General features: G+C 34.2%; 2 pseudogenes; both read left to right on the forward strand.

The window, feature by feature from the left end:
• The first annotated feature begins 558 nt into the window (after positions 1-558).
• LOC131803640 (NADH-ubiquinone oxidoreductase chain 4-like) lies at positions 559-4,089 on the forward strand (annotated as a pseudogene).
• Positions 4,090-4,936: 847 nt separating this feature from the next.
• Positions 4,937-7,236, forward strand: LOC131803604 (NADH-ubiquinone oxidoreductase chain 5-like; annotated as a pseudogene).
• Positions 7,237-17,397: the final 10,161 nt, after the last annotated feature.

A 17,397-nucleotide genomic window follows, 5' to 3' on the forward strand; every position in this document is an offset into this window, starting at 1 on the left:
AATATTTGTATGTAATTATTAAATAATTTATTAATAAAATTGTTAATAAATTAGTTGGATAATTATATAATTTGTTTAAAGAAAGAGAATTTTCTATTATATAGGGTGATTTTTTTGAGGTTAGGATTTTCATTCATTAGTATTTGACAGATCACGTGGGATTTCAGACATGGTGTCAAAGAGAAAGATGCTCAGTATGTTTTGGCATTTCATCATGAATAGACTTACTAACGAGCAACGCTTGCAAATCATTGAATTTTATTACCAAAATCAGTGTTCGGTTCGAAATGTGTTTCGCGCTTTACGTCCGATTTATGGTCTACATAATCGACCAAGTGAGCAAACAATTAATGCGATTGTGACCAAGTTTCGCACTCAGTTTACTTTATTGGACATTAAACCAACCACACGAATGCGTACAGTGCGTACAGAAGAGAATATTGCGTCTGTTTCTGAGAGTGTTGCTGAAGACCGTGAAATGTGCTTAGGTCTTTCAATTTTATTTTCAATAATTCGTACACATGGAAATGATTATTTTCAAAGATGTAATGTATTACAATGTTAAAAATTATTTTTATAGTTTTATTTTTATTTCCTTTATGTTTTATTAAAAATTCATATTGAATATTTCAAAGTTTTTTATTTTTTATTTCTTTTATTTTTATTTTAATAAATATATATTCAAATTATTTTATATCAATTTCTTATATATTTGGTTCAGATATAATTTCTTATGGATTAATTTTATTAAGATTATGAATTGTTTCTTTAATATTAATAGCAAGAGAATCAGTATTTAAATATAATAATTATGTAAATTTATTTTTATTTAACATTATTTTATTATTATTAATGTTAGTATTAACTTTTAGAAGTACAAGTTTATTTGTTTTATTTATTTTTTTAAAGTAGTTCAATTCCTACTTTACTTTTAATTTTAGGTTGGGGTTATCAACCTGAACGTTTACAAGCGGGAGTATATTTGTGATTTTATACATTGTTAGTTTCTTTACCAATATTAATTGGTATTTTTTATTTATATGAGTTGACAAATACTATAAATTTTTATTTATTAAATAATTATATATTTAATTATGAACTTTTATATTTTTCTTTAGTTATAGCATTTTTAGTAAAAATAACAATATTTTTAAGTGTTTGTTTTCTCTTTCGAGACGAGCTTAATGATCTGAAATTTGCAGTGAAAAGGAAAGTCAGATAGACACTATCACACACTCACCACTATGCGACGCGTTTCGCCGTTGGTTAAGCGGCTCATCAGGCATATTTGATGTGGATGATGGCTTACAAGGGCCGTTCTCTGGAAAGTAGTATATATTTCGAACTTATTGCAAATTAGCATATGCGAATTATACACTAGAAACTCTCCAGGTTTGACTCAAGTTCTATTGGCAGATCTTTTTCACAGCAACGTTTTGTTTTTGTAGTGATGGATTTTTTGTCCACAACAACTACATTGCTTCCAATGCCTACACTTGTTTTAGTGCTGCTTTAGGAAGACAGGTTAATGGCTCTGAACGTAGAGACGGCAACTTCTAGTTGGCTGCACACAGAGGTCCGCGGTTCAAATCCCACAGCCAGGCTCGGCTGAATTTTTGAGTTTTGCCTTGTTAAGGCGAAGATCATATGTTTTATGATTTAAGTGTTTGTTTTCTCTTTCGAGACGAGCTTAATGATCTGAAATTTGCAGTGAAAAGGAAAGTCAGATAGACACTATCACACACTCACCACTATGCGACGCGTTTCGCCGTTGGTTAAGCGGCTCATCAGGCATATTTGATGTGGATGATGGCTTACAAGGGCCGTTCTCTGGAAAGTAGTATATATTTCGAACTTATTGCAAATTAGCATATGCGAATTATACACTAGAAACTCTACAGGTTTGACTCAAGGTCTATTGGCAGATCTTTTTCACAGCAACGTTTTGTTTTTGTAGTGATGGATTTTTTGTCCACAACAACTACATTGCTTCCAATGCCTACACTTGTTTTAGTGCTGCTTTAGGAAGACGGGTTAATGGCTCTGAACGTAGAGACGGCAACTTCTAGTTGGCTGCACACAGAGGTCCGCGGTTCAAATCCCACAGCCAGGCTCGGCTGAATTTTTGAGTTTTGCCTTGTTAAGGCGAAGATCATATGTTTTATGATTTAAGTGTTTGTTTTCTCTTTCGAGACGAGCTTAATGATCTGAAATTTGCAGTGAAAAGGAAAGTCAGATAGACACTATCACACACTCACCACTATGCGACGCGTTTCGCCGTTGGTTAAGCGGCTCATCAGGCATATTTGATGTGGATGATGGCTTACAAGGGCCGTTCTCTGGAAAGTAGTATATATTTCGAACTTATTGCAAATTAGCATATGCGAATTATACACTAGAAACTCTCCAGGTTTGACTCAAGTTCTATTGGCAGATCTTTTTCACAGCAACGTTTTGCTTTTGTAGTGATGGATTTTTTTGTCCACAACAACTACATTGCTTCCAATGCCTACACTTGTTTTAGTGCTGCTTTAGGAAGACGGGTTAATGGCTCTGAACGTAGAGACGGCAACTTCTAGTTGGCTGCACACAGAGGTCCGCGGTTCAAATTCCACAGCCAGGCTCGGCTGAATTTTTGAGTTTTGCCTTGTTAAGGCGAAGATCATATGTTTTATGATTTAAGTGTTTGTTTTCTCTTTCGAGACGAGCTTAATGATCTGAAATTTGCAGTGAAAAGGAAAGTCAGATAGACACTATCACACACTCACCACTATGCGACGCGTTTCGCCGTTGGTTAAGCGGCTCATCAGGCATATTTGATGTGGATGATGGCTTACAAGGGCCGTTCTCTGTAAAAGTAGTATATATTTCGAACTTATTGCAAATTAGCATATGCGAATTATACACTAGAAACTCTCCAGGTTTGACTCAAGTTCTATTGGCAGATCTTTTTCACAGCAACGTTTTGCTTTTGTAGTGATGGATTTTTTTGTCCACAACAACTACATTGCTTCCAATGCCTACACTTGTATTAGTGCTGCTTTAGGAAGACGGGTTAATGGCTCTGAACGTAGAGACGGCAACTTCTAGTTGGCTGCACACAGAGGTCCGCGGTTCAAATTCCACAGCCAGGCTCGGCTGAATTTTTGAGTTTTGCCTTGTTAAGGCGAAGATCATATGTTTTATGATTTAAGTGTTTGTTTTCTCTTTCGAGACGAGCTTAATGATCTGAAATTTGCAGTGAAAAGGAAAGTCAGATAGACACTATCACACACTCACCACTATGCGACGCGTTTCGCCGTTGGTTAAGCGGCTCATCAGGCATATTTGATGTGGATGATGGCTTACAAGGGCCGTTCTCTGGAAAGTAGTATATATTTCGAACTTATTGCAAATTAGCATATGCGAATTATACACTAGAAACTCTCCAGGTTTGACTCAAGTTCTATTGGCAGATCTTTTTCACAGCAACGTTTTGTTTTTGTAGTGATGGATTTTTTGTCCACAACAACTACATTGCTTCCAATGCCTACACTTGTTTTAGTGCTGCTTTAGGAAGACGGGTTAATGGCTCTGAACGTAGAGACGGCAACTTCTAGTTGGCTGCACACAGAGGTCCGCGGTTCAAATCCCACAGCCAGGCTCGGCTGAATTTTTGAGTTTTGCCTTGTTAAGGCGAAGATCATATGTTTTATGATTTAAGTGTTTGTTTTCTCTTTCGAGACGAGCTTAATGATCTGAAATTTGCAGTGAAAAGGAAAGTCAGATAGACACTATCACACACTCACCACTATGCGACGCGTTTCGCCGTTGGTTAAGCGGCTCATCAGGCATATTTGATGTGGATGATGGCTTACAAGGGCCGTTCTCTGGAAAGTAGTATATATTTCGAACTTATTGCAAATTATATAATTATATTTTTACTTCATTTGTGATTACCAAAGGCTCATGTTGAAGCTCCAGTTTTTGGTTCAATAATTTTGGCTGGAACTATATTAAAGTTAGGAGGTTATGGTTTATTACGAGTAGTTCCTTTTTTACAGTTATTAGGACTTAAATTTAATTTTATTTGAATTAGAATTAGATTAGTTGGGGGAGTATTAGTAAGTTTAACATGTTTATGTCAAACTGATTTAAAGGCTTTAATTGCTTATTCTTCAGTTGCTCATATAGGAATTGTTTTAGCTGGATTAATAACTACAACATATATAGGAATATGTGGTTCTTATACTTTAATAATTGCTCATGGATTATGTTCTTCTGTATTATTTTGTTTAGCAAATATTTCTTATGAACGATTAGGAAGACGAAGTTTATTTATTAATAAGGGTTTATTAAATTTTATACCTTCAATGGCTTTATGATGATTTTTATTAAGTTCTGCTAATATAGCAGCTCCTCCTACTTTAAATTTATTAGGGGAAATTTCTTTAATTAATAGAATTGTTAGTTGATCTTGATTAACAGTAATAATATTATCTTTATTGTCTTTTTTTACATCTGCTTATACATTATATTTATATGCTTATAGACAACATGGAAAGTTATTCTCCGGAGTTTATTCTTTTAGAGGACGAAAGATTCGAGAATATTTATTATTATTTTTACATTGATTTCCTTTAAATTTATTAATTTTAAAGGGGGACATATGTATGTTATGATTATAATTATTTAAATAGTTTAATAAAAATATTGATTTGTGGTGTCAATGATAAGATAAAAATCTTTTTAAATCGTGAAATATTTATCAATTTGTTCAATTAGATTCGTTAGTTTATTTTTTTTAAACTTTTGTCATTTACTATAGGATTAATTTTTATTATAAATGATTTTACAATTTTTATTGAATGAGAAGTTTTTTCTATAAATTCTTTAATAATTGTAATAAAAATTTTATTAGATTGAATAAGATTAATTTTTATATCTTTTGTATATAGAAAGAGATTATAAGATTAATCGATTTATTATATTAGTATTAATATTTGTAACTCCAGTATCTGCTTTAGTTCATTCTTCAACTTTAGTAACAGCTGGAGTTTATTTATTAATTCGATTTAATATTGTATTAAGAACAAGTTGAATGGGTAATTTATTATTATTATTATTATTATTATCTGGCTTAACAATATTTATGGCTGGGTTAGGTGCTAATTATGAGTTTGATTTAAAGAAGATTATTTCTTTATCTACTTTAAGACAATTAGGATTAATAATAAGAATTTTATCAACAGGTTATTATAAATTAGCTTTTTTCATTTAGTAACTCATGCTTTATTTAAGGCTTTATTATCTATGTGTGCAGGAGCAATTATTCATAATATAAATAATAATCAAGATATTCGTTTAATGGGAAGTTTAAGCTTAATAATGCCATTAACTTCTTCTTGTTTTAATGTTGCAAATTTAGCATTATGTGGTATACCATTTTTAGCAGGATTCTTTTCAAAGGATTTAATTTTAGAAATAGTATCATTTTCTTATATTAATTTATTTTCTTTTTTTATATATTTTTTCAACGGGTTTAACAGTATGTTATTCTTTTCGATTAGCTTATTATTCAATAACTGGAGATTCTAATTTTTCTTCATTAAATATACTTAATGATGAAGATTGAGTAATATTAAAGAGTATAATAGGTTTATTAATTTTAAGAATTGTTGGAGGAAGTATATTAAGTTGATTAATTTTTCCTACTCCGGAAGAGTAATGTCGCCTTTTGAGTTAAAAAAAAATATTACATGCTGAATACTTTGGTACTTCAGTGTATAGGCTATCGAAGTTACATTTTTTTATTACAGCAGTTGTAAGTCAGTCATAACATTGCAATATTAACAGTATCAATATGTACATCAATTATAACATTTCAATGTTACATTCTTATTACATAGACCTGCTACTGATTATGCTTTTATGAGACTACAGACAAAGCATTAAATAATATCATTAGCCTCTCGATTGCAGATCTAGTCTTTGTTGCTGTTCAACGTTTGCCCATTGCCTTTGCGTTTCTTTTGCTTTATTTTGATCTTACATAAATTCTTTTTCATACATCAGTTGTTGGCCGTGCTTTTATTATTTAGGCGAAACTGGATTTTTATGCAGCATTACAATTGAAAACAATTCTTTTAGCAACTCAGTCTTGAAAACATGAATATTGGGATGGTTAAAAAAGAAAGGTCTGTGATATATAATCAAGTGAAATAAAATAGTTCATTTCCATATAAGTTTGAAAGTCACATAGTGTTTTGTATACCGGTAATAAATTTCGTCCCTATGCTATAATAAATAGTACGCTCGATAAAAGAATTATTATAGTGTTAATCGATAGTGTTCTATATAGCGTCACAAGTTTCTTTCTGGTATTCTGCATCTATAACTTCCTTTTCATTTTTGGATTTCAAAGAGAAAACTACGTTCCTTTGGCAAGTTTCAAATTAAGTGACAAGGGTAAAACACCCTTGCAAAATATCCAGTTTTATCAAGCTGATCGAAAATTATACATTGGCATTCGTAGCAGAAATCGTTTTGATACCAGTTGAATATATACCCTCGGCTGTAATTTTTATTAAAAGGTAATTCCGTCATTAAAAAATATGATTTTTTTCATTATGCTGATACGTAAATTTTCTACTAGCGTTCACCAAACCTTATTCTTGGATCACGTGATTTTTTGAAAAAGGAAGTTCTGGTCTACCCAAGTCGTGGCTACCCACAGGGCAGTGACGGCCTGGGAATCCCGTTTTTCCCAAAGAACACTAAAGCACACGTTTCTCCATACAATTCTCTAAAAAACGCAAATCACCATGGAAATCGATATGTAACTCCAAATCGAAGAAACTGCTGCCTATATGTTCGAAATTCCCATTAAATGTATTTTCACAAAGAGCATTTGCCCATAACAGATGAAACTAAAGCAAAAGTCAATAAACGAAGGCAGTTTTCCAAACGAAGAGCTTGACCACCATTCCTGCTATTTCATCACTCGAATTCCATCCTTAAGAACCGAGAAACTGTACGCTATGAAGGGCAAATTACTATCGAAGCTGAATTAAAACATGTGCGTGAAGATAAAAACGATTTTAACTAGCGAAGACAACACCCAGTCTGGGCGCACTTTCTGCTGTATAACAGTGTATAACAGATATGCGGAAAATAAAAACGATTTTTGTAGAGGTGAAATAAAAACGATTTTTGAAGATGCGAAACAAAAATGCAATTTTTTTTAAATTTGTAGATGTGCGTGAAGATAAAAACGATTTTAACTAGCGAAGACAACACCCAGTCTGGGCGCACTTTCTGTTGTATAACAGTGTATAACAGATATGCCTAAAATAAAAACGATTTTTGTAGAGGTAAAATAAAAACGATTTTTGAAGATGCGAAACAAAAATGCAATTTTTTTTTAAATGTGTAGTTATTCTTGTTTGTACCTGATAATGAACATAATTATAAGTATTAAAAAATTAAATAAAAAAAAAAATATTTAAATATTAAAAAAAAAAATCTGCCTGATTAATCTTTCGGTAGTGTTTATATCTTGAAAGTACACCTCATGGGCTTTCCAACGTGCTATTCCATGAGGTTGCACTATTTTTAGTTTTCGCACAGTAACTTTTGAAAAATAGGAAAAATCTTTTTTTTTCTAATTTTCCACGATCGATTTGGCCAAGTAATAGCGTTTTAGAAAGCTCTTGGAACGGCCTTTCCTGCAGTACCATTCATATGCGTGCACTATTTTTTATTGCTGCACAGTGGGCTATGTAATTTTCTTCCATTAAAAAATAATCGGTATGATGACGAAAGTTTTTTATTGAAACACCTTTGAATTAGTTATTTTATTTTTTTTATACTTATCATTATGTTCATTATCAGGTACAAACAAGAATAAATACAAATTTAAAAAAAAAATGCATTTTTGTTTCGCATCTTCAAAAATCGTTTTTATTTTACCTCTACAAAAATCGTTTTTATTTTAGGCATATCTGTTATACACTGTTATACAACAGAAAGGGCGCCCAGACTGGGTGTTGTCTTCGCTAGTTAAAATCGTTTTTATCTTCACGCACATCTGTTAACAGTTGCGGACTTTAAACATTTAACACATACTTTCCAATACAACATTTCGACATTTGTAATGTTAGTTAACATTTATGAAGGACAATACTTAACAGACTCCAGCAGCAATGGGTTTCAACTATGTTGTAACCTAGTATTACTGATCTTGATGGTTATACAAATTCCGTAAATATGTATGTTTATCATATGTATATCATTAATTTTTATACCCTCCACCATACTATGGAGGGTATATTGATTTTGTCATTCCGTTTGTAACTCCTCGAAATATTCATGTCAGAGCCAACAAAGTATATATATTCTTGATCAGCGTAAAATTCTAATTGCCTCTGTCTGTTGTAATCACGCTATCTTTCGAACAAATTGAGATAGAAGGCTAAAATTTTGCACACATGTATATTTTCCCAGTAGGCAGGTTAAGTTCGTAAATGGGCCATGTAGGTCCAAGTTATTATACAGCCCCCATATAACGGTACCTCCCGATATTCGGTATTTTGATGATTTTAGCGACATTATTCACCGGAATTATTTCAATTTTGGTATTTGAAGTTCGTAATGGATAGTACAGCCTAAATCAAAAAATGAGCCATGTAGGTCCACGTCTTCATATAGCCCCCATATAACGGTACCCCCCGATATTTGGTATTTTGATGATTTTAGCGACATTGTTTACCGGAATCATTTCAAATTTGGTATTTGAAGTTCGTAATGGATACTTCATCCAAAGTCAAAAAATGAGCCATGTAGGTCCACGTCTTCATATAGCCCCCATATAACGGTACCCCCCGATATTCGGTATTTTAATGATTTTAGCGACATTATTTACAGGGATTGTTTCAAATTTCGCATGTGAAGTTCGTAATGGATACTTCAGCCCATGCCAGAAAATTGTCTGTGCAGGTCCACGTCTTCGTATAGCCCCCATATAACGGTACCCCCCATATTCGGTATTTTGACGATTTTAGCTACATTATAAACTGATTTTTCTTCAAGTTTCGCATTTAAATATTGTAATAACTTATGACAAAAGTTGCCTATGCAGTCCCACGTCGTCGTATAAGCATTCGGTAATTTTAAGATTTTAACAGAATTTTTAAGGTTTTTTTTTTTTTTTTTGGAAATTGCCAAATTTGTACCATATGTTGGAGGGTATTAAAAGTTCGGCCCGGCCGAACTTACAGCTTTTTTACTTGTTTTTCTTCAGAAAAAAAACTATGGTATTAACCAATTGTTTTTCTGCTTTAAATGCGAATTCTTTTGAATGTTTTTCTCCTTCGAGGAAGACGAAATTAAAAATCTTAATAAAAATAACACTTGGAAAATTTAAAACAATCTTAGTATGTAAAGTGATTGAATCTACTTAAGAAAACGATTTTACTGGTCTTATCAAACAAAATTGTTAGTTTAAAAAAATTATTATATTGAATTAATTTAAATCAATTTCTTGAGCGCAATCTTCACTATAAATACCTTATTTTTAAAAACAAATTTCTAGTGTTTCAAAATTCTCCTTTTTTGTGCAGTTTTTAATATTTTTGATTGTTTAAATGTTTTGTTTGTTTGTAAGCTGATTATTTCGGCACTTTTCTTAAAAATTTTCATACTTTTAGGATTCGCTTTTCATGGCTACCCAGAAGTGAACATGTATTTGAAAATAAATTTCCTCCGTTTTTGGTCAAACTCTTATTATGTCTTCACAATTTACTCCTTTCAACAAAATGATCCGACGGTAAAACACACGGCAACTAAATCAGTTTTATGTGCATTGGATGAGACGACAAAAAGAACTGAATTTGCATGTTTGATCGACATCCATCAGGCAAGTTTTTCTTTGGTGTCGATGGAGAAAAAGCTTTACCAATTATGGTCTCATCTAACCTTTTTATGGTTGCCTGTGGTAATATTAAGCAATTCAGCCTATAGAAATGAAGAATTCTAAATTGAGAACCATATAACCTGCGCGTGAGAATAAAAGATAATTACCAATTGTTGTCAAAATTCGAATACTGCAAATGGTGATCAATCTGATATAACCTAACCAGGGAATCCAATGCCAAGTAACTAATGAGAAAAATTAAATTAGATAATTTATGACCTCGGACCAATAGAAAAAAAGCATTTAATACTTACTGGGTAAAGGAAATATTGAGGAAAAAGAAAACAAATTTAAGCAATTTGTATATAAGTAAAAAAATTCGAAGTTTTACACTTTATTTTAAATTTTACACTTTAAAAATTATTTCTCCGATCTTGACGGTATGAGATTCACTTAATCAAATAGAGGAATGACTTTCAAAAATTCTAAATGGAACCATATTAGCTGTCTCGGCTAACATTACTATTCCAATGAAATTTGGCAAGGGTACAGAAATAAGTAAATAATGGTAAAACGTCAATTGGCTGCTAGAATATGTTCAACATACGGTGATTGAAGACAGATTTCACTCGGTTGAAAGCCGTTAGAGTTTGAATTTGGATAATGAGAAAGCTATGATATCTATCAGAATTGCAAGCGCCTTTACAAATTACCACCCCCCCCCCCCACACAAAAATCAGCATGGGGGTAAATATATTTACTTCCAAAGCTGATTCCGCTTGCAATTATTACGTCACTGTCGAATATCTTTGGCATGATATATGCTAATTCGTAGTTAGCGTTACCAAGTTTCCGACTTGTGAAAAATTACTCTGTTTGAAATTCTGCCTATAAACCTCCTGACCTACTTTATAAGACACCTCCCTGGCTCGAAGATTATATGCTCTCAGATTTCTTTCAAACTGTTTCTGCATTAAATTCCTAGCTTGGTTTCCAACTACAGCTAAAGAATCTTCTTTGTTGAACCTACCGTTCTGTCTTCAAGCATATTCAGCTGACGTAGGAGGGAATAAGTTGATCCATTAGTCACCATATGTTGACCAAAAACTAGGTAGTAAGGTGCTGTTCCTATAGCAGAATGGAGACCTAAGTGTACAGCAAGCATTTTGATATAAGATTTAACGCTGCAAGGATTGATCGATTACACGTTCACGTGGAGCATGAACGGCAGTAAACATGTGATGAACCTTATAACGCTGAAGAAATGTTTTAAATTGATTTGATCTAAACTGAGATCCATTATCTGACACAATGGTTTCAGGGACACCGTACGTAAACAAAGATCGTTTTCCAGATAATCAATCACGATATCCGATGAGAACTTTTCACCGCTTTTAAGAATGGAAATTTTGTTAAATGATCCATTACTACAAATATACCAATAGATCCATTTCTAGATCTGGGATATGGTCCCAAAAAATCGATAAAAATCTTCTAAAAAATCTGTGAGTCTCACCTGTTTTACCCATTGGTGGTCGTAATGGTTGATTTGGATGCTTGGTGGACATACAGATTTCGCATCCATTCACAAATTTTTTTACATCCACCACCATGTTTGGCCAAAAGTAAAACTTCCTCAGAAGATAAAGAGTTTTATTGATTCCCCCATGTGCTGACAACGGGTCATCATGGGCTTTTTTTAGAACTTCCGGAATCATTTCCTTCGGTATCCATAGTTTCCATGCTAGATCATCTTTGATTTGTTCTCCAGTTGCGAGTTCCATTCGCCGATAGAGGTACCCATCAATAATTCGTAAATCCGGCATTTTATCTAAAGACTTCCCCACTTTTTCTAGCAATTCTATATAATTGTTAGACTTAAAGTAAGGAGATCTCAAGTCAACAAACATACCACTACCACCCTGATAATCACAAGGGTTGGTAACCTCAAATACAGAAAGACTATTCAAGTCCTCGGTGTTGGTCCTGGAAAGGGCATCAGGTACTATGTTTTGACTACCACTCCTATGTTGTATTGAAAATTTGTAGCCTTGAAGCTTCAAAACCAATCTGGCAAGCCGCGTACTGAGGTCTGTTTGGGACATGAGCTACTTCAAAGACGCATGGTCAGTGATAACCGTGAACTCATGCCCTTCCACATACGCTCTAAATTTTTAAACCTTAACATTGCTGCCAAGCATTCTTGTTCGGTCACCGAATAGTTACGTTGGGCTTGGTTGAGTTTCTGTGACATAAAGGCAATGGGAAACTCCTCGCCCTCCGCATCTTTCTGGACCAATACTGCTCCTATACCAGTTCTACTAGCGGCACAGTGTATGTAAAACGGCTGTGAAAAATCTGGGCTATGCAGAACTGGGGCGGTGCTCAGATGGGACTTTAAAGTCTCAAAAGCTTTTTCAGCTTCCACATTCCATATTAATTTTCGTTTCGTTTTTGTAAGGTCAGTCAAAGGAGTGGCAATCAAAGCATAGTCTTTGATGAATTTTCTATACCAACCCGTCATCCTTAAAAATCTTCTAACCTGCTTTATTGATTGCGGTATAGGGAAGTCAGTGATAGCTGACACTTTGTCAGGGTCAGTTTTTATGACACCTCCTCCTACTAAATGGCCGAGATACTTCACTTCTGTTACACAGAAGTTACTCTTTTCTACATTGATGGTTATGCCTGATTCTCGAATCTTACCAGCAACCAGCTGTAGAACTTCAAGATGCCTTTCAAAAGTTTCCGACACAATTAGCAAGTCATCCAGATAAAAAAAAACTTCCGTCCTGAGAGCAGGTGGAATGACCCTATCCACCAGACGCGACATGGTCTGAGGCGCGTAACACAAGCCAAAAGGCATGACCGTGTAGTGGTACAAAGGTCTCCCAAGAACGGTAAATACGGTTTTCTCTTTCGACTGCTGATCTAGAGGAATCTGCCAAAAGGCATCCTTTAGATCTAGTGCTGTAATGTATTCGGCTTTCGTTAGGCGGCTAAGAATTCCATCAATGCGTGGCATGGGGTAAGCACCGCCAACTGTGACTGAATTTAATTTTCTGCTATCTAATCATAATTTATTCTTTCCAGGCTTTCTGTGGAGGACCACAGGAGATGACCATGGACTATTAGAGTCTTCGATAACTCCCAACTGCAGCAATCTATCTAGTTCCTCATATATTAGTTTTTCAAATGCTGGATACTGGGAAATGTCTCTGCTTAATAGGCTTGGCGGATCCAGTGTCTATTGTATGTTGCAGAACATGGGTTCTCCCTAATCCTTCCTTTGCAAATGACGGAAAAAGACGAATAACCATACCGAATTTTTGTCTCTGTAAGTCAGACAGCTCTACTTGAGAGGAGATTTCCGATATCACGGAACATGTGTCAGAAACATAACCTTCACAAATAAATCCAAAAGGGAGCAAATCGAAAAGGTTCCAAAAATCCACCCCTAAAAATAGATCCCTATCTCGACTAGGTATAATGAAAATGGTGATATCCCTTTCCAACTCTTTAAACGTAATTTTAGTGTCTATGAAACCAACAATATCCTGTGTCTTCCCATCTGCAGTTTTGACACAAGATTTCAATTTTTTATAAAACTTATCGAAATCTAAGTACTTCTTAGCAGCTCCTGCACCTAAACAGCTTAAATAGACCCCTGTATCCATCAAGCCTAACATTCTCTCTCCGAAAAGTGTTACCTCACCATTATTGCTATTCTCACAAATGGGTTCCTCTCATGTTGCTTCTATTTTTGGTCTTGTCAATATCGTTATTCCATCTCTGGTTTTTTTTTCGGTGCGCCCGTTTGTGCACCGAAACGACAGTTTTTATACCCTCCACCATACTATGGAGGGTATATAAATTTTGTCATTCCGTTTGTAACTCCTCGAAATACTCATGTCAGACCCAACAAAGTATATATATTCTTGATCAACGTAATATTCTAAGACGATTTAGCCATGTCCGTCTTTCTGTCTGTCTGTCCGCCTGTCTGTCTGTTGTAATCACGCTATCGTAAATGGGCCATGTAGGTCCAAGTTATCATATAGCCCCCATATAACCGTACCTCCCGATATTCAGTATTTTGATGATTTTAGCGACATTGTTTCAAATTTGGAAACGTTTCAAATTTGGTATTTGAAATTCGTAATGGATTCGTAATCCTAAGTCAAAAAATGAGCCATGTAGGTCCACGTCCTCATATAGCCCCCATATAACGGTACCCCCCGATATTCGGTATGTTGATGATTTTAGCGACTTTATTAACCGGGATTGTTTCAAATTTCGCATGTGAAGTTCATAATGGATACTTCAGCCCATGCCAGAAAATTGTCTGTGCAGGTTCACGTCTTCGTATAGCCCCCATATACCATACCCCCGATATTCGGTATTTTGATGATTTTAGCGACATTATTAAAGGAATCGTTCCAAATTTGGCATTTGAAGTTCGTAATAGATACTGCAGCATAAAACAGAAAATGGGCCATATAGGTCAACGTCTTCGTATAGCCCCCATATACCATACCCTCCGATATTCGGTATTTTGATGATTTTAGCGACATTATTCACCGGAATTATTTCAATTTTGGTATTTGAAGTTCGTAATGGATAGTACAGCCTAAATCAAAAAATGAGCCATGTAGGTCCACGTCTTCATATAGCCCCCATATAACGGTACCCCCCGATATTTGGTATTTTGATGATTTTAGCGACATTGTTTACCGGAATCGTTTCAAATTTGGTATTTGAAGTTCGCAATGGATACTTCATCCAAAGTCAAAAAATGAGCCATGTAGGTCCACGTCTTCATATAGCCCCCATATAACGGTACCCCCCGATATTCGGTATTTTAATGATTTTAGCGACATTATTTACAGGGATTGTTTCAAATTTCGCATGTGAAGTTCGTAATGGATACTTCAGCCCATGCCAGAAAATTGTCTGTGCAGGTCCACGTCTTCGTATAGCCCCCATATAACGGTACCCCCCATATTCGGTATTTTGACGATTTTAGCTACATTATAAACTGATTTTTCTTCAAGTTTCGCATTTAAATATTGTAATAACTTATGACAAAAGTTGCCTATGCAGTCCCACGTCGTCGTATAAGCATTCGGTAATTTTAAGATTTTAACAGAATTTTTAAGGTTTTTTTTTTTGGAAATTGCCAAATTTGTACCATATGTTGGAGGGTATTAAAAGCTCGGCCCGGCCGAACTTACAGCTTTTTTACTTGTTTTTCTTCAGAAAAAAAAAAACTACGGTATTAACCAATTGTTTTTCTGCTTTAAATGCGAATTCTTTTGAATTTTTTTCTCCTTCGAGGAAGACGAAATTAAAAATCTTAATAAAAATAACACTTGGAAAATTTAAAACAATCTTAGTATGTAAAGTGATTGAATCTACTTAAGAAAACGATTTTACTGGTCTTATCAAACAAAATTGTTAGTTTAAAAAAATTATTATATTGAATTAATTTAAATCAATTTCTTGAGCGCAATCTTCACTATAAATACCTTATTTTTAAAAACAAATTTCTAGTGTTTCAAAATTCTCCTTTTTTGTGCAGTTTTTAATATTTTTGATTGTTTAAATGTTTTGTTTGTTTGTAAGCTGATTATTTCGGCACTTTTCTTAAAAATTTTCATACTTTTAGGATTCGCTTTTCATGGCTACCCAGAAGTGAACATGTATTTGAAAATAAATTTCCTCCGTTTTTGGTCAAACTCTTATTATGTCTTCACAATTTACTCCTTTCAACAAAATGATCCGACGGTAAAACACACGGCAACTAAATCAGTTTTATGTGCATTGGATGAGACGACAAAAAGAACTGAATTTGCATGTTTGATCGACATCCATCAGGCAAGTTTTTCTTTGGTGTCGATGGAGAAAAAGCTTTACCAATTATGGTCTCATCTAACCTTTTTATGGTTGCCTGTGGTAATATTAAGCAATTCAGCCTATAGAAATGAAGAATTCTAAATTGAGAACCATATAACCTGCGCGTGAGAATAAAAGATAATTACCAATTGTTGTCAAAATTCGAATACTGCAAATGGTGATCAATCTGATATAACCTAACCAGGGAATCCAATGCCAAGTAACTAATGAGAAAAATTAAATTAGATAATTTATGACCTCGGACCAATAGAAAGAAAGCATTTAATACTTACTGGGTAAAGGAAATATTGAGGAAAAAGAAAACAAATTTAAGCAATTTGTATATAAGTAAAAAAATTCGAAGTTTTACACTTTATTTTAAATTTTACACTTTAAAAATTATTTCTCCGATCTTGACGGTATGAGATTCACTTAATCAAATGGAGGAATGACTTTCAAAAATTCTAAATGGAACCATATTAGCTGTCTCGGCTAACATTACTATTCCAATGAAATTTGGCAAGGGTACAGAAATAAGTAAATAATGGTAAAACGTCAATTGGCTGCTAGAATATGTTCAACATACGGTGATTGAAGACAGATTTCACTCGGTTGAAAGCCGTTAGAGTTTGAATTTGGATAATGAGAAAGCTATGATATCTATCAGAATTGCAAGCGCCTTTACAAATTACCACCTCCCCCCCCCACACAAAAATCAGCATGGGGGTAAATATATTTACTTCCAAAGCTGATTCCGCTTGCAATTATTACGTCATTGTCGAATATCTTTGGCATGATATATGCTAATTCGTAGTTAGCGTTACCAAGTTTCCGACTTGTGAAAAATTACTCTGTTTGAAATTCTGCCTATAAACCTCCTGACCTACTTTATAAGACACCTCCCTGGCTCGAAGATTATATGCTCTCAGATTTCTTTCAAACCGTTTCTGCATTAAATTCCTAGCTTGGTTTCCAACTACAGCTAAAGAATCTTCTTTGTTGAACCTACCGTTCTGTCTTCAAGCATATTCAGCTGACGTAGGAGGGAATAAGTTGATCCATTAGTCACCATATGTTGACCAAAAACTAGGTAGTAAGGTGCTGTTCCTATAGCAGAATGGAGACCTAAGTGTACAGCAAGCATTTTGATATAAGATTTAACGCTGCAAGGATTGATCGATTACACGTTCACGTGGAGCATGAACGGCAGTAAACATGTGATGAACCTTATAACGCTGAAGAAATGTTTTAAATTGATTTGATCTAAACTGAGATCCATTATCTGACACAATGGTTTCAGGGACACCGTACGTAAACAAAGATCGTTTTCCAGATAATCAATCACGATATCCGATGAGAACTTTTCACCGCTTTTAAGAATGGAAATTTTGTTAAATGATCCATTACTACAAATATACCAATAGATCCATTTCTAGATCTGGGATATGGTCCCAAAAAATCGATAAAAATCTTCTAAAAAATCTGTGAGTCTCACCTGTTTTACCCATTGGTGGTCGTAATGGTTGATTTGGATGCTTGGTGGACATACAGATTTCGCATCCATTCACAAATTTTTTTACATCCACCACCATGTTTGGCCAAAAGTAAAA

The sequence above is a fragment of the Musca domestica genome, unplaced genomic scaffold (genome assembly GCF_030504385.1).
Source record: "Musca domestica strain aabys unplaced genomic scaffold, Musca_domestica.polishedcontigs.V.1.1 31, whole genome shotgun sequence".
Classification (NCBI taxonomy): Eukaryota; Metazoa; Arthropoda; class Insecta; order Diptera; family Muscidae; genus Musca; species Musca domestica.